Below are 21,524 nucleotides of genomic sequence, written 5' to 3'. Positions count from 1 at the left end.
GATCATGAAATCTATCAAGGTGTAAGCAGGGCATCCGTGAGATCAGAGACTTTCCCAACCCCCCATTTCTTGACCAAATGCAGTTACTAAGAACCTCTTATGGGCAGGATATTCAGCCAGGCCTGAGGCGAAGTGAGTAAAGAGGGGAAGGAATAGACCAGCGCTCTCCAGAAGTTCACAGTCCAGTAATAAAGATGGATGGAGTCCAGAGCTGAGAGCTTTACTGCACATAGGCAAGTGTGACAGAAGAGAGAGGGAAAGATTGCTTTCGGTGACTAGCACGCTGGAGCTGGTGGGGTTTCAGTTAGCAGTAGATGGAGACCACCGGATCCAGGCTGAGGCCTGGAAAGGTGATCCCATTTCACACAATATAAAGGCTCTGCACTTCCTTGGGGAGAACACAAAATGGAAGGTGAAAGGAGTCGCATCCTAGGAGCCTTTCTGTGGAAACTGCCTTCCTCTCATTTTCGCATCTGTCTGGTGAACACCTAGGCTTCAAGTTCCATCCCTAATAATACCCCTGCCCCCAGAAAGCCCACTTGGGTTCCCCCAGGCAGGATTACTTGTCCCAGCTGCTGCACTCACCAGGCTCGCTGTCTGTTCTAGAAAGTCAGGGACATTTAGAGGTTGTGCACAGGCTGTGGTGGTGCCATGCTGCCAGGGTTCAAATCCTGGCTCAGCCATGGACTTCATGAGTCATCTTAAGCAAGTTGCTTACCCTCTCTGGGCCCCAGCTTCACCTTCTGTCAAATGGTGTAATAATGGCACCTCCCCCCTAAAGTCACCATGAGGATGGCGTAAGTTAGTGCTCCCAGAGCATCAGAACAGGGCCTGCCTTGGTGTCTGCTCTGGGCTACTTAGAGCCCCAGGCTGCAGTGACCCTTCCCTGGACTGTCCTCGGGACCTCCAGGACCTGAGGTCCAGCGTCACGGCTCTTAATCTAGAAATCTCTAATGAACCTGCCGGCTTGGAGGGGCAGCTATGCAATTACTATCTTCCGAAAGGAGGAACAATACAGGGCCATGAAAGGGGGGAAAATGAGTCAAGTCCAAATGCAAACACAAAGCAACACCCACGAAATGATGGGGAAGGAACTTGCAAGGGTCAGTGTAGGGGCTGAGAATTTGCCAGCCTTAGGAAGAGAAATACTCCCGTCAGCCCGTTCCCTCTCGCAACAGGGCACCAAGCATTTGGGAGTGAAGGATTCTGCCCTTTCCCTCCAGGCTACGCAGGCCGCGCCGCTCCCTCCCCCGCGGGCGTTCCCCCTCCCGCCCCCCTCCGTCCCGCCCCGCCCCGCCCCCGCCTGGCCGCGGCCCTGACCTCCGCTCCCACGCGGGCCCGCAGCCGACGGGCTGGCGGGCGGGGCAGGAAGGGGGAGACGCGGCTCCCGGCACCCGAGATCCTTAACTGCAGCTTCCAAAGCCCTGGCTGATCCTAATCAGTGTGGGAAAGGAGCGCGGGCCGGCCCGCCTGCCGCAGACGCCGCCTCTTTTCGTAAACTTTATCGCCGCGCACAGCCGCTGATAAAGCACCGTAAATAAGCAGGCGGCCGGAGTGTGCCGGGGCCGGGGCTGCCGGCGCACGCCCGCCTCGGCCCTGCGGCTCCCGGGGGAGATGAATCACGCGCAGAGTTGGAAGGAGTTCCGAGTTTTCCTCCTCTACAGATCAGCGGCCATAAATAACCACGCATTCCTTCCCTGCCCAGAAACCCCCTCACCTTTTGTTTTATGGATTCAATAAAAAAGCCCAGGAGTTTTCCTTCTGGCTGCCGGGCCACCCTCCCCATCTCCGGGGAGGTGAGTGTGCTGGCCTGAGTTACCCTCCCGCCTCCGGTTCAGCTCCTTGGGCCTGGGCTGGGCCTGTTACCTGCGTCTCCTTTATCTCAAATCCCCTTTGGCTTCTGCACAACCCAGAGGGGCTGGAGCAGGGCAGGGAGGGGCGACCTGCCGCCTCTAGGGGGTAGGTGATGAGAACCTGTTCCCCGGAAACTCACCTTGGACTTGAGTGCATGGTGAACTCGCTGAGGCCAAGTCATAGCAGGAGCCCTGGCCTCCGTGCTTGGCCTGCACCCCAGGATTTAAGGCAGAGAGAGTGCAATACCCTGGCTGCAAAGGACCCGAGGGACCCCCACCACTTACACTATAGTGTATTCCAAAGTGGAAGTGTCTTAGATGCTATTTGGCAGATCTCATGATCTGTATTCTTAAGTTCTTGAAATTTTGACTCGAGGGGGCCCCCCAATTTGACCTGTGGCACAATTTGGAGACTGAAGTTTGAGGAAGACTGCAGGAACAGGGATGAATATAGAAAGAGGGATGTGTAGAGCGCCCAGCTCACCAGCTCCCGTCACAAGACCCTGGGCCCTTGCCGGGCTCTGCTACCACCTGGCTCAGGGGCCTCCTGCAGCCACTGACCCTGTGTGGGCCTCAGGTTCCTCATCTGTCCCCTGAGTGGATAGTACAAAAAGGATCCTCCAGGGGCGCCTGGGTGGTTCAGTCAGTTGAGCATCCGACTCTTGGTTTCAGCTCAGGTCATGATCTCAGGGTTCGTGAGTTTGAGCCCCACGTGGGGCTCTGTGCTGACAGCTCAGAGCCCGATTGGGTTTCTCTCTTTCCCTCTCTTTCTGCCCCTCCCCCACTCGCACGCACACCGGGGTGCTCTTTCTCCCTCAAAATAAATAAACTTTATAAAAATAAATAAAGCGGGCGCCTGGGTGGCTCAGTCCGTTGAGCGTCCGACTTTGGTTCAGGTCATGATCTCATAGCTTGTGAGTTCGAGCCCCGCATAGGGCTCTGTGCCAACAGCTCAGAGCCTGGAGCCTGCTTCAGATTCTGGGTCTCCCTCTCTCTCTACCCCTCCTCCGCTCATGCTGTGTCTCTCTCTGTCTCAAAAATAAACATTAAAAAAAATTTTTTTAAGATTTTTTTTAAAAAAATAAAGGGATCCTCCAGCTTTCCTACTGTGTAAGAAATAACATCCTGCTTATAAATCACTACATTTCTGAGGTGCCTTCTCACAGGCCCCTCTGAGAAACACTGTTTTGTCTCCTTGGAAGAAACCAGGGCATGGCCAGCTTCTGAAACTGACTTCTCGTTGGTGAGGTTAACATTGAACTTTACCCCTCATGGAAGTCACAGAGGTCCAGAGTCCCTCAGGCCAGAAGGGAATCCACCTGTGAAGCAAAAAGCCATTTAAAAATAAAATCCTGCACACCCTAACAACATTAGCTCGGTGCTTCTTGGGGCCCTCAGTGTAAGGGGCCCAATGACTGTGGTTCTGCTTCAGGTGGGAGGGAGGCACTGGTTGGCTCGGAACATCTAATCTGGCAAAGACAACGTTTTCCCCCAGAAAAAATAGAGGCTAGGAGGAAAGGGGCCTCTGATGGCAGATCTAGAGACAGCAATCCCTGATGGCAGTCCTAACGAGGTTGCCTGGTGTAAGTCTCCCTCAGAGTATGTGTGGGTGCGGAACCACCCCTCCAGCCACCACGGCTGAGAGGAGCTCACTCACCAAACAGAATCGGACAAAGGCCCGCTTCTTCCAGGACCCATTTCTGACACTACGACATGTCCCAAGGGAACGTGTGGCCCCAGACAGACTTCATATCCTGATCTCTGGACAGAAAGCCACTCAGTGTTGTTTCCCTCATTTGCATGATGTCAAAAAAAAAAATGAGTCACACTGAATTGTCATTTGTTAAGAAATTTTGGCAAGAGCCTCCCTACTGAGATTGGAGCTGATTTCTCAAAAAGGAATGCACAGGAACTCGAACCCTGATTTGTTATGTGAATGTGATCAATGTTTTAGGCCTCAGTTTTTCCATCTGTGAATCCTGACGTGTTTTAGGGTTTCTTTCCACTCTAACCTACTGGGACTCTACCGTAGTCAGGACTATCATAAGTAGAAGGAAGATTTTAAACTTTCCAGGACAGAGATGAGTTAGGGAAACTTATCTAACGTGACTCTTCCACAATTGTTCTTGCTTTCGATTTTGTCTGCTGTTGTGGAGGTCAGCAACCAAGGCCAAAAGGGAGGGAAATCAAAAAGATCGGGTTCCATGTCAAGATTGGGCTATTCTGCCAATTAGTATACAATAAAAGCGGCTCTGAACCTTTCACAACCACAGAACTTGGTAGAATTTAATGAAAATCACGTGCTCCTCTCTCCTTCCCCCAAATGCACATACAAATACATACTTGTCTTTGCAGCTCATGTCAGGGGTTCACAGACCCCTGAAGCCCCAGCCACGGACCCTGTTAGGAAATATTAAATAATTCGTATTTAATAAATCATTGATCCTCTGTTTCTGTATCTGTAAAAAGGAAACACCATTCACCCCCAACCAGTGTCCTGGAAACAGAGGAGGATAAATAGAGCTGTGCTATTAAACCTATGGGTTCTCTGCCTAGTAGCCATGTAATATTGATGCAATCCTATTACCATCATCTGCCATCGTCATTCTCTCTTCTGCTTCATGGGATGTAAATTTCCGTGCAAGACAGCAGCAGTCCTGTCTTGTGAAATTCCCGAAGCAAACCCTTCTGGTAAGCCAGCACTATAAGTCTTCATACTTGCTTGTTAGAGACGTAACGGGTCCCCATGGAGACCAAAGAGAAGGCTAGAGGTAGCTCTGCGGGGTAATAACCGCCGAGGTAGGAATGTCCCAAATGATCCCCTTGTGGCTTTAAAAGTCAATGTAACTTTCCAAAGAGTCTTCCTTTCTCTCAGAATATGTTGTAACATTAGAGAAATGAACTCACAGAAACAAAACCAAGGTTTAGGGGAAAAGCTCTTGATGAAGTTATCAGTCATATATTAAATAGAGTCAGTCCATTTGGTCCAAGGAGCCAAACCTCAATTTCCATATCAGCCACATAATGAAGGAATTAGATTAGGTTCTGTGGCTCTTCCTCTTTCTGGGTCTGCATATTCTTTGAGAATGGGATGTAAGCTGTGGCTCCCGGCAGAAAATATACACACGATGGACACCTACTCTCATGCGCTTTGACTTAAAATTTTGGGGACTTGCAGAGCCCTGGCGGCCCGATTATGGAACACGAGATTCCTACCAGCTACACTCCCCCTCCCTCAGGCCTCTTCTGCCTCAGCTGTTGAAGGCTCTTGGGATCCACTGCTAAGTCCATCTGTGGCTTCGGGGCCAAGTCCTTGACCATTTCTCAGAGCCTCTGCAAACAGAGGAAGGAGCGAAGTTCTCTTCTGGTGGCTGCTGTGAAAATAGCCGTGCTTTAAACGCTCGGCGTGGGGTCTATTTAGGAAGCAAAGCTCCGACAGCAGTCTCGCAGGCAAGAGCATAAAACTCTTAAGTCAACATGTTTTGTTTTGTTTCTTTCTTGGAAATGAGGAACGAGGAGGGCTGGGGGATGAGCGCAGGATGAAGTGGAGGGTGTGGTCAGAACATGCAGACAGCACAGGGCTTGCAGAAGGGGTGCTAAGGATTTGGAGGAAGCCTGGATGAGCAGCGATCTTCCCTGGGTGGGAAGTTCTGCAGCTTCTAAACAGACAGAGGGGCTCCTCCTACAGCACCTATGGCCTGCCTTACTGTGGTTCAGAAATAGTCCCTGCCCCTCCCTGGGGAAAGATGATATTTCTCCTCCTCACTGACATCAACCTTGGTCACAGGGCTTGCCCTGGCTGGTGAAATGAGCAGAAGTGACAGCCATCACTTCCAGGCAGAAGATTCAAGAGCCACCTTGAGGTGTCCCACACGCTCTTCTCCCTCTGCCACAAGACCACCCTATTCCAAATCCACCACCCCATCAGCCTGGTCCCAGAGTGAAGGTGACCCGGAGCAGACCTGCTGTGAGCCTGTCAGAAACCGCAGGAAGTGCGAGAAAAAAGGCACCTATAGTGGGTTGAATGGTAGCCCCCCAAAAGATATGTCTATATCCTAACGCCCCAAACCTATGAATGTGACCTGATTTGGAAAAAGGGTCTTTGCAGATGCAGTTAAATAAGGATCTTTAGATAACGTCACCCTGCTTTACCCGCACGCGCTCTACAACCAATGACAAGCGCCCTCATACAGATGAGGAGAAGCCAGAGGCAGAAATTGAATGATGCAGCCATAAACCAAAGAACCCCGGGAGTTACCAGAAGCTGAAAGAAGCAAGGGAGGATCCTCCCCTAGAGCTCTTGGAGGGAGGCTGAGACCCTGCTGACATCACGACTTCAGAATCGTGGCCTCCAGAATTGTAAGAAGATAAATTTCTGTTGTTTCAAGCCACCCCGTTTGTAGTCATTTGTTACAGCCACCATAGAAAACGAATGCCCCACCTTGGCAAAATATCTTTTCTTCCTGAGTCCCTCCCTCTAATGTAATTCGCAACGGCAAGAACTACAAACCAGTATACTAATGGATTAGGAAGAAAGCTTCTCTTTCTCTCTATCCAGTCCCTAGGGCAGGGCCGCGATTACGTTTGAAGGGGAGAATGCCAGCTCACAAAACCCGACTGGTTCACTTCCTCTCCAGAGGGGACACCCGCAGTGAGAGAGGTTGAATCCTTGATTATGGGCTGTGCACAAACTGATGCTCAAAATAAACAGCCCCTGGAATCAAAGCTCAGGGGACGGGGCAGAGAATTTTAGAGTCTCAAGGGTGGAGAGAGATCACATCCGACATCTTCAGATAGAAGTTTTAGCGGTACTTTAGAGAGTTTAAAGGACTTTTGCACCCTTGTTTATTTTTTGGCTTTGTTGGCGACAATGAGGCCCGGGGAGGGGTGCAGCCCGCCCAGGGTCACGAATGAATTAGGGGCTGATGCCTGCTTCACCATTCAGCACAGAAAGGTGTTTCCTTCTCCACAAAAGTCTGGCTGTGGGCCTCTGTGCTTCCCACCAGGAACAGGGCTCTTACCACCTAACTGGTCTGGAGGGCGTAGGTCTCTCATAAGGTTTCACCTCGCCTAGTCTGGGGCTTTGCTCCATATCATTTAAGCATCTTAAAATGCATGTTCATCCCACACTGACCACTGTTTTCATCTAGAAACATTTCCATAACTCTTTTAGAATTTTTGCTTTTGAAAGTAGTTGCTTAAACTAACTTGTTTGGTTTTAGTTTCTTAAAAAAATTTTTTTTAATGTTAATTTATTTTAGAGAGAGAGGGAGCAGGGGAGGGGCAGAGAGAGAGAGAATCTGAAGTAGGTTCCAGGTTCTGAGCTGTCATCACAGAGCCCACCGTGGGACCTGAACTCACAAGCCATGAGATCATGACCTGAGCTGAAGTTGGACGCTTAACCGGCAGAGCCACCCAGACATCCCTAACTTGTTTGATTTTAGATGTTCTACAATGGTCTCAGCAATCCTCATTCAGACTCAGGAAAATCTAACCATAGATTGTTTTCAAATGCAACGGCATGTTGATGGATGCTGAATTTCATGATTAATCAGATTGAAATTATGCTTCCTTTTGTACAGATTTAATTCAATCAATGCCAATATTACAGATAATGCAGATATTGGTTATCCCCATTTTATGCTTTCAAGCGGAAGGACCACTCTCCCGAGGATACCCAACTATGAACGAAAGAAGCCAAGAGGACTGCAGCCCAGGCACCCAGACTCCAAGAAGAGCCCCCCTTTCTGTTGAGCACAGCAGAGTTTCTGTTCAAAAGATTCACAGCCTCTCAAAGAATGACTAATATGTCAACAAGGCACAGAAGTCAGCTTGAAAGCACTCCCACTGGTCAAATCTGGGGCAGTTTATTTCTCAAAATAAATAATGGTAGTAATACATTGTAATTATTGAGGAAAATAGGAATCCCTAAGTCCATGCTAACACAAAAAAATAGAGAAGAAAGAAAGTTTTTCCTTACAGTAAAATACCAACTAATAGATGAAGAAATGATGGAATTTTAAAAATCACTATTCAGCAACCATCTTAGCAATAATTAATTCATCCAAGAGATACCAGTGGATGTTGAAACCTGGGCGGTGGGGGAGGAGTTGAATAAGAAATGGGAAATTTGCATAGTTTCAGAGTACCACTACACAAAATTCTCATTCGTGACAAAGAGAGAGTAATTTTTTTTTTTGTATCTTAGAGAGAGAGAGAGAGAGAGAGAGAACAGGGGAGGGGCAGAGGCAGAGGGAAAGAGAGAGAATCTTAAGCGGGTTCCACACCCAGTGCAGAGCCCAACGTGGGGCTGGGTCCCACAACCCTGGGATCATGATCTGCGCAGAAATCACGAGTCAGACGCTCAACCAACTGAGCCACCCACGCACCCCAAGAGAGACTAATTTTATAATGAAAACTCAGGGGGAAATATCAGACAAATGCAAATGGAGGGACGCTCTACAAAATAATCAGAATGTGACATTCAGAAGTATCAGAGATGTAAAAGTCAAGGAAAGACTGAGGAGGCACTCTGAGTGAAAGAAGTGGGAGACAGGACAATGAAATACAACAGGTGATCCTGAACTGGGTTTCTGTTGTAGGGACCATGATCTGTCAAAACCTGAACAACACCTGAAGCTGGATGGTAGGAAGGCATCAGTGTTAATTTCCTTATTTTGATGATTGCATTCCAGTTATGTAGGAGAATTTCCTTATTTGTAGGAATTCTACATTACAGTATTCAGGCTCAGGAAAGAAGTTCTTTGTTTCATTTTTGCCAACTTTGTGTAAGTATGAAATTATTTCAAAATAAAAAACTTTTAAAAAAGTAAAAATAAAAAAATAAAAATAAAAAACTTTAAAGAAGAAATGTAGACACAAACAAGTCAAAGTAGTGAATGTTAAGCATATTTTTGTCACTGTTTCCAAGAAATAGGCTGCCTCCCTCAAGGACAGGGCAGTAACCTGTCAGCTGAGGCAGACTGGTGCAGCGCTAAAAAGACATGCGCTCAATGAATGTCTGAAAACGAGTCCTATATCTTTGCTAGTTTAAACTGATGATGCCTGAATGTCATTCGCCATCAACCTTTAGTTAGCAGTGGCTCTTCCATTTGACCTTTAAATCTGACCCATTCAATGAAAAAAAGTTCTGAAAAACAAAACACTAAAGGGTATTGACATGGTTCCCATGTAAAATGAACATTTCAATAAATGTTTTTTAAGAAACCAGAATCTAATTTTGTAACACGAATGCTGAATTTTCTTCAGGGGGGGGGCGGGGGCGCCAGAAATGAATGTGCTATCATCACAGTGTAAGAGGAACAGAGGCAACACCAACTTACCACCGCACAGAACAATGCACCTTCCTGTGCTGGATTCTCCTGTGCGTTCTACTGCCATTACTCCTGAGTGACGAATTTCCAAAGAAACATTTTACAGTGTGTATGTCGTCTTGTCTGCCGACGATTGGCTTGCCCGCCCTCCCTCCTTCCCTTCCTTCCTTCCTTCCTTCCTTCCTTCCTCAGTGCATTCCTTAATGCACTCAGCATTGTCTGGGTCAGTCGGAAAGTCTATTTTTCTTGCAGACTTTAGGAAATCTACAACACCTAGTGAACCTATAATTAAGCTTAATATAACCTGGAGAAGGCAGAAGAGGAAGAAAATGAAGGCTGTGAATAACTGGCAGCGTGTAGTTAGCACATACCCATTTCCTTTGCGGAAAGGTGACGAAAGCCTGCAAACATCTAGAGTGTCCTCTGTGTGCTGGGTCTCAGATCTCTAGCTGTTTCAGCTTTTCTTTTTTTGAAGAAATGATGCTCCTGGGGACTGTTTGGAATATTGCCAGGGAGTCCCATAGGAAGCCGCGCAGACCCTCCTTTCTCTCCAAGTAGAATAGGCTGTCCCTGACTCACAACCCTGCTGTGATCCAAAAGTTTTTTAATTATTATTTAGAGCATGGAAATATTGTGAATTATGGTTTGGCTTCCAGTTTAGCTGCAAAAGCCCCCCATAATTAGTGTATAAAGTAACCAATACGCATACATACACGCACTCCAATGTCATCATTAGAACCGCTAAGGTGGCATTTTCGGTAACGGTCCGAGTCTAGTGTTCATAGTTCTGACACTACCTTGATGAAAATGATACATGTTGACAGATGGCTCCTTCACTTGGAATTCTGATGTGAACAAGAATGTGGTGAGGGCTCACAGTAGGCCATTCTCTCACTCTCCCTGACAGGCATAGATCCCCTTCCCAAAGCCTACACTGAGTTTTATTGTGCTCTCATCATTGTCTTTTTATTCCACTGCACACACCTCTTGTTTGTTCTCTCTCTCTCTCTCTCTCTCTCTCCCCCTCCCCCAACCCCGGCATAATCCGTTTCACTGAGCCCAGAAAATCCGACATTTGGGCAGAAAATAAGGACTGAAAGGAAACTGAAGAAAGTAGATATCGCTTTTTTTTAAGATTTTATTTTTAAGTCATCTCTACACCCAACATGGGGCTCAAATTTACAATCCCAAGGTCAAGAGTTCCATGCTCTACTGACAGAGCCAGTCAGGTGGCCCTGAAGAAAGTAGGTATCATTGATCATTTCACCACTAAATACATTTTTCATTTAGAATGCTTCAACTGATACTTGGTGAAACAAAATATCTTTAGAATATTCTACTTATCATGATAATAAAGAAAAGGAAAAGGAGGAGGGAGACCTAAATAGCTATATTGGGATCAACTCACTGCTGTAACCACACTTGGCTATAAATTTACTAGATGTGACATGATTTAAGTTTCAAAAAATAAGACCATCACCAGGATGATCTCATTGAAAGTACAAATGTCCTTGAAATTCTTATTCTGTGATGGGGGGAGGGGGGTAGAAGGAGCAAATCCGTCTGGTATTCTCCCTACGTGTTCTTCTCCAAGACAAAGTTTCTAAAATAATCTCAGACGTGGTGTAACATTTGCCAGACAGCTGTTCTAGAGAAGCCAAGACAATAATCCTTGGGTCTATCATAGTCTTTTGTACTTTTTCTCCCTTCAGTGAAATCTGTGTCCAAGCCATTTTATAGACGCATGTTCTGCAAGTTCAAAAATCATCTCTAAGGAGACTTGATGTGACTTAAGGCCTTTTATGCTATTCTACTGACCTGGTTAAGAAAACAGTTTCTTGACTCATTGGCAAAGCAATGGACCACAACTCTGTTTTCTAGAAGGCAGATGTCTGTGAAGATGAAGCTTCCACTGACGTTCACCAGCTCCAAGATGCACCTGGTCTGAACGGTCCTCTCTCCATCCCTAAGACTGCTCCCATCCAGAGTAGATGAAACCCTAGGACAGAAAGTTACAGACCTGTTGATCTTAGAGTTAGCAGAAAACTCTAGAAGTCATATGGCCTGGCATCCTCCCTTCGAATCTTTTGGTTACCCCTATTGTCCAATAGATATAAAATTTTCTAGAACACTAAATTCTTCCTACCAATAAACGTGTTCAGAATCCTGTGACTATTTTAATACATCTGGCTTTATCTTTCCTTCAGATTAATGTCTTGAAAGAACTTTAGAAGAAAAAGGGTTTGTGTGTTTCCATAGACCTAGATATAAAACCTTGAGGTCAGCCAGTTCTCTTCAAAACGCCAGTTTTCTGACGCTAGTGCTCTTAAATCTTCATCATCTGTCAAGGAACAAAGAGGACTGTTAGTAGAAGAGGAGACAGAGAAGCACACAATATGGGCATGGGGACTGGAGAGCAGACGCTGCTCTCAGACAGAAGCAATAAGAGAGAGAAGTGTTCCCAGCTCTCTTTGAGGCCCCAACAGATTGTTGCAGGAAGCAGATTTCTGGCCTTGGAGAAATTGTTTTCTCTTGTCACTAAGCTTTCTCCAGGTCTACTAAGAAAAAGGTTAGTGTATACATTTCCAAGGGCTGCCACGAAAACAGACCACAGACCAGGCGGCTTAAACAACAGAACTTAATTTTCTCACACTTCGGGGGGCTAGAAGTCCAAGATCAAGGCGTTCACAGGGATGGTTTCTCCTGAGGCTTTCTTCTTGGCTTGCAGACATCTGCCTTCTTGCTGTGTCCTCACATAGTTTTTCCTTTGTGCCTGGGTATCCCTCGTGCCTCTTTCTATGTCCAGCTTTCCTCATCTGCTAAGGACACCAGCCAGATTGGATTAAGACCCAGCTTAAAAGCCTCATTTTAACTTAACCATCTCTTCAAAGGCCTGGTCTTCGTATACAGTCAGTCACATTCTGCGGCCATGTTGAAGGGACATAATTCAGCCCATAACAGAGAGAGTACTTTTCAAGTTAGGATGCTAAAATCCAAATAATTAGTAAATGTCAGTGTTTTTAAAATAAGCGAAATAAGAAGTGTGATTGAAAGTATAACTGGAGCGCCAAGGCTAAGAGATGAAATACCACGGGGACCAGTCAAATGAGAAGCCTAAAAATCGTGTACCGTAGATTCAGGCACGGATTCTGTGAAGGAACGATACCTAAACCCAAGAGGGCGGCTGTTGCTGCATCCAGTTCATCTGCAGGAGTTCAACGACTGGTCACAAGATAAAAGTTTGGGGTTTTAATAAATAAATAAATAAATAAATAAATTGAAACTATTATCATTTCACTATGTAATCAATATTGAAAACTCGCTCATGATATCACTGGCATTCCTCCTTGGGTCTTCGGTCTTCGGGCTCTGGTGACTACCTTGCACTTACAGCAAATGTCCATGGTGCCTAGCACATTTCTAGTGCTCATTACCCGCATGTGGCTGTCATACTAGACAACGCAGATCTAAAGAGTGGTCAAGTCCACGGTGGCCCAGGACACTGCCCTGTCTTATGCTCCAAAAGGAAGTCTGAGGATTTAATGAATGAAGAGGAGGGGTTTGAAATTAAAGACATTTTCTTAAGGTTCTCGAGAGCGGTCAGTGCTTTCTGGAACTCCTAGAGACGCCTAGAGACTTGTGAATGCAGCCCCATCAGATGGTGCCTTTCCAGATTCAAAGGCTGTAGGCTTACCAAGGACATGACTCAGGAGCAGAGCAGCCAGAGAGGGACACTCACCCTCCTCTCATCACTTGGCTCTGTCTTGGTAAATAGAACCAAGACAGGGTGCTTAACTCAGCCTTCTCTTCTCCACCACCTGGCTAGAATTTTGGTCAAATCATCCAAGCCCCTGCCTAGTAGGAATCAAATAGACCCAATAAGAACAATTTTGTTACCTGCCCTTGCCTCTCTTTCCATGCAGGCTACCTTTTCCAGGGTCCATCGCCATGGAGGTGGGAAGGAGGATATTTCCTGCACACTAGCAGGTGTATTATGAAGAAGCATTGAACAGGAAAACAGGGATCAGTGAATGGTTGGTGAAAAACTCTGGAAGTCAAGTAGCCTTGTAGGATTACTGACTTTGGAAAGCGGGGCATCCCCTACTCCTTAAAGGGTTTTAAAAGCTTAATTCATGCCCAGAGATAAAGCAAGTAGCCTAGAGCTTGTTTCTCTCCTGTTAGTTCTCCTGAGAGAAGTCACCTAAGAGTGTTCTTCTATATTTTTATTTTAGAGAGAGACCTTATGCACTAGTGGGGCGGGGCGAGGTAGGACGGGAGGTGAGGGGGGAGGAAGGGAGGGGCAGAGGGAGAGAGACAGAATCTTAGGCAAGCTCCATGCTCAGCGCTGAGCCCGGCACAGGGCTCGATCCCACGACCCTGGGATCATGCCTTGAGCCAAAATCAGGAGTCAGATGCTTACCCAACTGAGCCACTCAGGCGCCCCCACCTAAGTGCATTCTTAATCAGAATTCCATTGTTACCTACACAGTTAAGGCTTGCCCTAGCAACACTCCTCGTATCCCTAACGTTGGCACCTCCCATTGACATATGACATCCATTATGCATATGAAATCATTCAACTCCAACAAGGTCCCTGTGAGAATAGAAAACTGAGGCTCACAGAGTTGGCAAAGTTAGTGGGAGGATTTAAAAACGGGTCTTCTGACCTCAAATGTACATAAATAGTACACAAGGTCATTGATATGTAATCTATGCCTGGAACGTGGGGTCGATAAACACCAAATAAAAGTTGGTTGAATGAATGAACAAATGAATAAAAAGAGACCGAATTTCTCGAAATTCCTCAAAAGACACCATTTCTACATTCAAGTGTGAGATCACACTTCCTCAGGAAATGTCCTGAGGAAAGGGTCTTCACCTGATGAATATTGCATAGGAACAGCAGACAGCATTTCCTTTAGTCTAGATTTCTTTCTAAAATTAGCCATAGAAGTCCTTTGAGAACAGCCATCTCTGTTTCTCCAGGCTTCTTGCAACAATGTACAGACATCTCAGCAGCTAGTGCATACCATCAGGCAAAGCAGCCTTCACTGGAAAAATGCCTTGTCCACAGATGACTTTGCTCAGCTATAGAGACAAAGGCAGCCAGCTGGCGAAGGTTCTGGTCTAGTCAGCCTCTGTCCAGGTCTGTGCTTTCCTCACTTACCTGGAGGTGGACATTGCCAGGAAAGAAGTTGCCAGCAAGGGATTCAAATGAATTCGACAGAGGTAACTAGGTGGGAGGAACAAACCAGTTACAGAGAGAAAATTGCCTATAGACTATTTTTGGTCTTCAAGTTCAAACCCACTTTCTTTATTTCTCGGGCAGGGCATGGGGGCAGGAATCATTCAAGTGTTTTCAGACACCCAATGTTCAAGCTGGAAGAAATTTATAGATGATAACAATAATAATAATTAGTAATAATAATAACAATAATTGCAGCTCCTACTTGGGTATCCCCAGAATGATACCCCAGAGGGTATTGAATGGCACCCTCTAGAGCTCTGCAACCCTGAAGCCTTGCTCATTTCACAGGAGGAAGCAACATGTATGTATGCTTTCACTTCTCTGATCAAGAAACTGATGTTTACTAACTCTACCACACAGCAAGTTATCGACAGAGATGATTCTAAGATCTTGACTTCCTCGTTTTGAGTCTGGTGCCTGTGCAAGCTGACATGGGCTACTTACCTTTTGGAAGCCGTGGGTGATTTCAGGATACCCGCCTTTAAAGACCTCACAACTAATAAGGGGGGAGTTAGCAGCAGAAGAACGTAGAAACGAGCACATCTGCACATTCAGGTTCAGGGTAACGTTCCCATCATCCTCTTGGTTGTCCTTGATTTCTCCTTCCTCTAGGCGCTTGTCCAATAGGTGGCCACGCCCTTCCATCTCAGCAGAGCCTAGTAGTTGAGGACGGGTGCTCACACCACTGTCTGATCTCGGGCCAGTGTCTGTGCCTCAGTTTCCTCCTCCAGAACGTGGAGACAATAACAGAACTCGATCCTGGGGTTGTTAGGAGAATTAAATGAGTTGCTGTTTCTAAATCATCTCAAACAGTGCACAGCACAAGAAAGCATAGGATGCAGGTGTTTCATAAAAGTCCGGATTATGAACCAGCCACCTAGCTGCAGTCACTTCCTACGGTATCAAAGTACTCTTGCTGAACCCCACGTCTGCTTCCTGCCTGCCAGGCTCCAAGTGACCTACAGCAATAGCTCTCAAACTTCAGTTTGCACAAGAATCCCCTGGGGTGCTTGCAAAAAATGCAAACTTCTGAGCCACTCCCTGGACTCTGGTTTAAAAGGTCTGGGTGGAGCCCAGGAATTTACATTTTTAACGAGTACCCACAAGAGATTCTCATGTAGGTGGTCTGACAGCAGAATTTGAGAAAGGGTAGCTTCCTGGATGAAGTCTACTTTTAGCAAGGCTTTCAGTGACCCTGGTCAACTGGCCCTTGTCCACCATTCCAGCCTCGCCGCTCAAAACTCCACCCCCGGTCCTGCCAGCCAGACCTGCGTCAGGAAAAATAAAAAGCCATGTTAAAGTCAAGCCCAATTGCATTTCTCTATATGACTGCTGTGTTATAGGAGATTAGGAAAAAACAGCTGAGTTGACACCCAGCAAAGTCTCTGTGGCCGTGCCGTTGGGTCACCATGGGAACGACATCTCTGTGACTTAGTTCTGAGTGTGCATACAAGCCAAGAGGGACAGAATGCTTCATGTCTCTGAGTTTCTGTTCTCTTTCTGCATCTCCCTGAGAGACCTGAACCGTTGTTTTCTTCCCTCCACGTAACTCAAGGGATTGTCAGTTCTAAATTTGGGGAGAGAAAGGTGAGAGGGGTAGAACAGAGACGTAAGTAGGCCTAAAGCCAAGGGGACAACACGCTGAGATAAACGGAAACATTAAGGTCTAGGAATGCCCCTGTTCCAAACCACGAACTCATCCACAGAAGAAAAAGAAAATTATTTTCTCTCACGGCAAAGCAACTTAAGCCTACTTGATGTGAGACTCCCTAAAAACCAAGTTTTCACAAACCAGTCCCAGAAATGTATAATACCTCTTTTTCCTCGTTACAGAGTCCAAGCACTTTTAAAAGGGGTTTTAGTCAGAAAACAAAAGTGTCCATTAAATTCCACTATGGGAAGCGTCCCTCTCAATGAATTCCAGGTTAAACCCATTTGTTTTTGTATCTAAAGTTGACTCCATCCGGGGCGCCTCGGTGGGTCAGTCGGTTAAGTGTCCAGCTCTTGACTTCGGCTCAGGTCATGATCTCGCGGTTCGTGGATTTGAGCCCCATATCAGGCTCTGTGCCAGCAGTGTGGAGTCTACTTGGGATTCTCTCTCTCTCTCTCTCTCTCTCTCTCTCTCTCTCCCCCCCTGTCTGCCCCTCCCCCGCTTACATGCTCTGTCTGTCTCTCTCTCTCTCAAAATAAAGAAATAAACTTTTAAAAAATAAATAAATAAATAGGGGCACCTGGGTGACTCAGTCGGTTGAACGTCAGACTTCAGCTCAGGTCATGATCTCACGGTTCGCGAGTTCAAGCCCCACGTCAGGCTCTGTACTGACAGCTCAGAGCCTGGAGCCTGCTTCAGATTCTGTGTCTCCCTCGCTCTCTGCCCCTCCCCCCGCTCATGCTCTGTCTCTGTCTCTGTCTCTCTCAAAAATAAACATCAAAAAAAAAATTAAATACATAAATACATAAAGAAATAAATAAAGTTGACTTCATCAACCAACCGGGGGAGTCTACTTCACCCTCTGCCTGTCCTGGGTTGAATCGTATATCCCTTCCCCAAAACGCACGTCCATCTGAAATCTGTGAATATGACCTTAGTTAGAAATAGGAACCGTGAAGATGTAATTAAAATGTAAGGGAAGAGGAGGTCAAACTGGTTTTCTGTCTCAGTCTGTTGGGGCTGCTATAACAAAAATTCCACAGACTGGGCGGCTTCTAAACCATGGAAGTTTCTGTCTCTGCCCTGGAGGTCGGAAGTGAGGGTGCCAACATGGCCAGGTTAAGAGCCCTTTCCCGGTTCGTAGCCAATGCCTGTTAGGCTGGGCTGGGGCCCCTCCTAGGCTGGTAGGAGGGGCGAAGGAGGGGGCGAAGGAGGGGGCGAAGGAGCTCTCTGGGGTCTCTGTTTACCAAGGGCACTAATCCCCTACCTGGGGCTCCATCGTCCTGACCGAATCACCTCCCAAAGGCCCCACCTCCTGACACCATCGCATTTGGGTGACGATTTCAACCTATGCTTCTGGGGGGACACAAACCTTCAGACCATGAAGTCACACTGGATTAGAGCGGGCCCTCAATCCAACTACTGATGTCTTTGAAGAAGAGGAGACCCAGAGAGGAAAACACCATGTGAGGAGAGACACATAGGAAAGAAGACGAGGAATGACACAGAGGCAGAGAATGGAGGAGGCCGGCGGCCACCCCCAGGAGCTGCAAAAGGCAGGGAAGGATTCTCCTCCAGAGCCTTCAGAGGGAGCGGGCCCTACCAACACCTTGCGCTCAGACTTCTTTCCGGCCTCCAGAACTGGGAAAGAATAGATCCCTGTTGTTTGAAGCCACCCAGATTGTGGCTATGTGGTGTGGCAGCCCTAGGAAATTGCTCAGCAGGCCCCTTTCTTGGTGATAGAAAATTCATACTCTCTTTAGCCTTCAGATTGATCCGTTCAGCGTGAGAACCCCGGGGGGATGAGCTCAGATCTTAGAAAACAGTAACAAACAGCTTTAGTTTTGAATCAGATTTCCCTTGGTAGAGCCCATGAGGGGTGCAGTGACAGTGCCCTGCAGGAAGGAAGCCCTTCCCCTGACAGGCGTCCAGTTTCCCAGAGGGGTCTGTCCTCTTCCCACCTTGCATACAGTTCTGCCGAGGCTGACGGAATCCTTGAAGCGGTCTACTAAGGAGGTGCCACATGACCCACGCGGTGCCACCCGGACTGTCTTCTAGGAGTTTTGTCCCAAGCATGGCGATGCTGGAAGGAAGAGTGGCGTCGTTCATCCACTGCTGAGCCCCAAAGGGACTGTCCACCAGGACCTGTGCCTGGACGCCAGGAAGTAATGCAGAGGGGCTCTATTACTCTGTCCTCCGAAAAGCTGGCTCTTCTGTTGAGTTGGCCGGAAGCCAGCTTTTATTGCATGCTCCCCAAAACTGCAGTGGAGACGCTAACCTGCATCCAGCCACCCTAAGCCCCCTGTCCTCAAAGGGAGAGAGGGGACAGAAAGGAATTCCTGGGAGCGGCTAAGGAAAGGTCACAATTGCCCCCACACACATGCACACACTGCTGCAGCTCTTGCAAAAAAGCAGCTAAAAATACAGTCATCATGTTTTTCAAAATGCCTTGGGTACAGATTTTTGACACAAATTTATTTCAGAAATCAATACAGTGCTAGATAGAGGTCTTCTCATCTGAACGACTGCCATGTCTTTCTACCAGATAAAGCACATCACACAACTTGCTGTGTTTCCCTTCTGTCTCCCTGTGCCTTTTGCATCAGAGTTAAAGCTACTACCCCCATCATAAACACTATGCTAGTTTGTGACTTGATGCATATCCCTTCCCCTTGTCCTTTGTTTTTGATCTTCAAAGACTTGTTATAATATCCCTAAACTCTCTCATGGAAATAGGTGATACGGATAAATAAACAAGCACATAGACAAATCAAATGATCTCCACAAATCTCATCAAGTGAGATTCATAAATTTAAATTTATGAATTTAGCTTCCAGACTTTCAAACACCTGCCTTAGACCCCCGAAATACGTCCTGCCAAGTGTTCAACAGCATTCGCGAGATAAACCAGACAAATTCCTGAACCACCGGTCAGAGATCCCAGAGGCAAAGGACCATGCCACACCCTCACCTTTCACAGAAACCTGTGGAAAGTATAGGCCATACTGGTCTGTTTTGTTTTGTTTCCATATTTTTTGACTGCATTGGCTGTGCTCACCTGAAAGAGCTCGCCCATCAGGAAGGGATTTCACAGGGTGACCATTTGGCCAGAGAAAAGCCATCTTTGTTTTCCAATCCCCTCTCCTGTCCCCAGGGCCTGAAAATAACACCAACACCAACTTCTCTCAAATCTGAGGAGCTATTGTGGGAACCTGAATAAGTCAATTACTCTTTCTTTGCCTGGGGGAGGAGGAAACAAAACAAAACAAAACAAAACAAAACAAAACAAAACACAGACGGGACTCCTCGCATAAACCAGACCTTCTCACTGAAGAGATTAATATTTTCCACAGTCAGATGAAAGATGGTATGTAAATGCAAAAGGGGTCACTGTACATTATTACATTTCTATTACACTTGAATTAGTTATAAAGTGACATTTTGACTGTTTCCTCCATGTAATTCTCATAACTCCACCTGTCTGACATTTCCTTCCCCTCCGGGGCCCATGTAGAACAGGTCCCACTTTGTGGGAGCGAGGCCACCCTGCAGAATTTCAAGAACACATTCCAGGGAAGTCTGTTGCCGAGGCACACACAGGAAATTTCAAACACTCACAGACATCAAGAGGTTAATCGCCCCAGGACTTGATCATTCAAGAACTACCCAAGGAGGAACAGAGAAAGTTCTTCATAAAAAAGAAAAAAAACTCCCAAATCCTTTCACCTCCTTCTAGCCCTCAGGGACAAAAACTCATTGAGTAACCAAATAGACACTTCCCCTCCCCCCACCTGAGTGGGCACTCAGAGAAAAATCGCGAAGATTAAAGGTTTAGCACCCATTGTCCAGAAGAAATGCAGAGAGCAGTGAGAGTACTGGGAGAGGGGAAATAGCATGCCAAGAACTGAGATTTATGAACAAGAAAAGAGAGAGAAAGAAAAGACAAAGGTAATGACCTCAAACAAACATAACCTTTACTGCACTGAGGCGAATGGCAGGCAGAATGTTTATGAGGTGGCTGTGCCCGATCCCCACCCCTGCTTTTTCCATGGGTCACAGCCAGGAGTTCAAATGGCATCGCATATGAGATCGGACGTATTCTAGCACCTACCTCACTTTAAGATAACTAGTTCAAGCACAGATTTCACTCTATTGCATATTCTTTTGTCTTGGATAAACCCAAGGGGCATTGCCTGACCAAAGTCCCGGAAGGCTCCTGCTATAATACAGTGGGGAGAGGTGGGGCCTTGCCCCCTCACCTGGCTCCATGGTATGATGGTTTCATAACAGTGGTGTTAGCGCCCAGCCCTGAAGACAGGCATTAATGGCCTGCCATTTGAAGCCACCGCCTCTCATTTCTCCCTGAAGTATTTCAAATACGAGAGGAAAATGAAAGCATACTCTCAGAGGCTTGCCGCCAAGGCCCTGCGTGTTTTGTACACTTACCCCCAACCTCCCTCCCACTTACATTCAAGCCCAAACTTTCCCTAAAGCCCTGTGGTTAAGCTTAGAAAGCCATGCAGGATTTGTATCCTACTATTTTATGATATGTCTTTTGTTTTACTCTAAAAACATTTCAAATTTCTTACCACTCAGTGAATTTATATCCCATGAAGATGTACCAGGTCTATTCTTTGGATTAATATATTTCTCTGGATCATCACCCCAAAATGAGAGTGTGTACCCCAGTTGGAGGGGCATGGTCTTAAACAATTGCTTCTCTTAGAGAAGCAAAGGTCCGGACAGTCGTTCTGGAGACACATTTGGGCCAGCTGCCCTATTTTATTTTCAGTTGCCAAGAAAGGTCTCTGGTAGATGAGCAATATTCCTCTAACTCAGTGCAAAGGGGGAAGCTTCTCCACTGTGGTGTGCCTGGCTCTCTCTCTCTGAGTCTCGTGATCCTCCCTGGGGATGCTGGGGAAACATGGTCTGCCTTTGCTCCATCTCTCACACTTTTAAATAAGATAAAAACAGAGAGGGAGACAAACCATAAGAGACTCGTAACTATGGAGAACAAACGGAGGGTTGCTGGAGGGGAGGTGGGTGGAAGGATGGGCTAAAAGAGGGCACTTGTTGGGATGAGCACCGGGTATTATATGTGAGTGACGAATCACTAAATTCTACTCCTGAAACCATTATTACCCTATACGTTAACTAACTTGAATTTAAATTTTTTTTTTTTTTAATGGACTTCAAGGTTCCGCATGGTCTGGTCTCTCCCCAACTCTCAATGCTATCTTCCTCTCGATCGATCGCTACATTCTCTCTTATGTCCTAATGGGCCTGCATTCTAAAAGTAGTACCTGCCATGTTGCCAATTCCCCTACTTCGGTAAGAAGGAAATGGTTCCCTTCTTGTCCATGTGAGTCTGAGGCTCTTCTCTAATAATTTGTCCAGGATCCCAACTCATCTAGGACTTGCTGTCCCCGGGGGCCTTC

General features: G+C 46.7%; 1 long non-coding RNA gene across 1 annotated transcript; it reads right to left on the bottom strand.

Annotated features, from left to right (window-relative positions):
- Window positions 1–1,289: 1,289 nt before the first annotated feature.
- LOC125921074 (uncharacterized) lies at window positions 1,290–15,398 on the bottom strand. The gene is made up of 3 exons (XR_007457293.1): window positions 11,006–15,398; window positions 4,197–4,253; window positions 1,290–3,172 (listed from the first exon to the last, which is right to left on the bottom strand). It is a non-coding gene; the product is annotated as an uncharacterized LOC125921074 (long non-coding RNA).
- Window positions 15,399–21,524: the final 6,126 nt, after the last annotated feature.

The sequence above is a fragment of the Panthera uncia genome, chromosome C2, assembly GCF_023721935.1.
Source record: "Panthera uncia isolate 11264 chromosome C2, Puncia_PCG_1.0, whole genome shotgun sequence".
NCBI classification, from domain to species: Eukaryota; Metazoa; Chordata; class Mammalia; order Carnivora; family Felidae; genus Panthera; species Panthera uncia.
The sequence above is the reverse complement of the archived record's forward strand: the minus strand, read 5'-3'. Positions and strand labels throughout refer to the sequence as shown.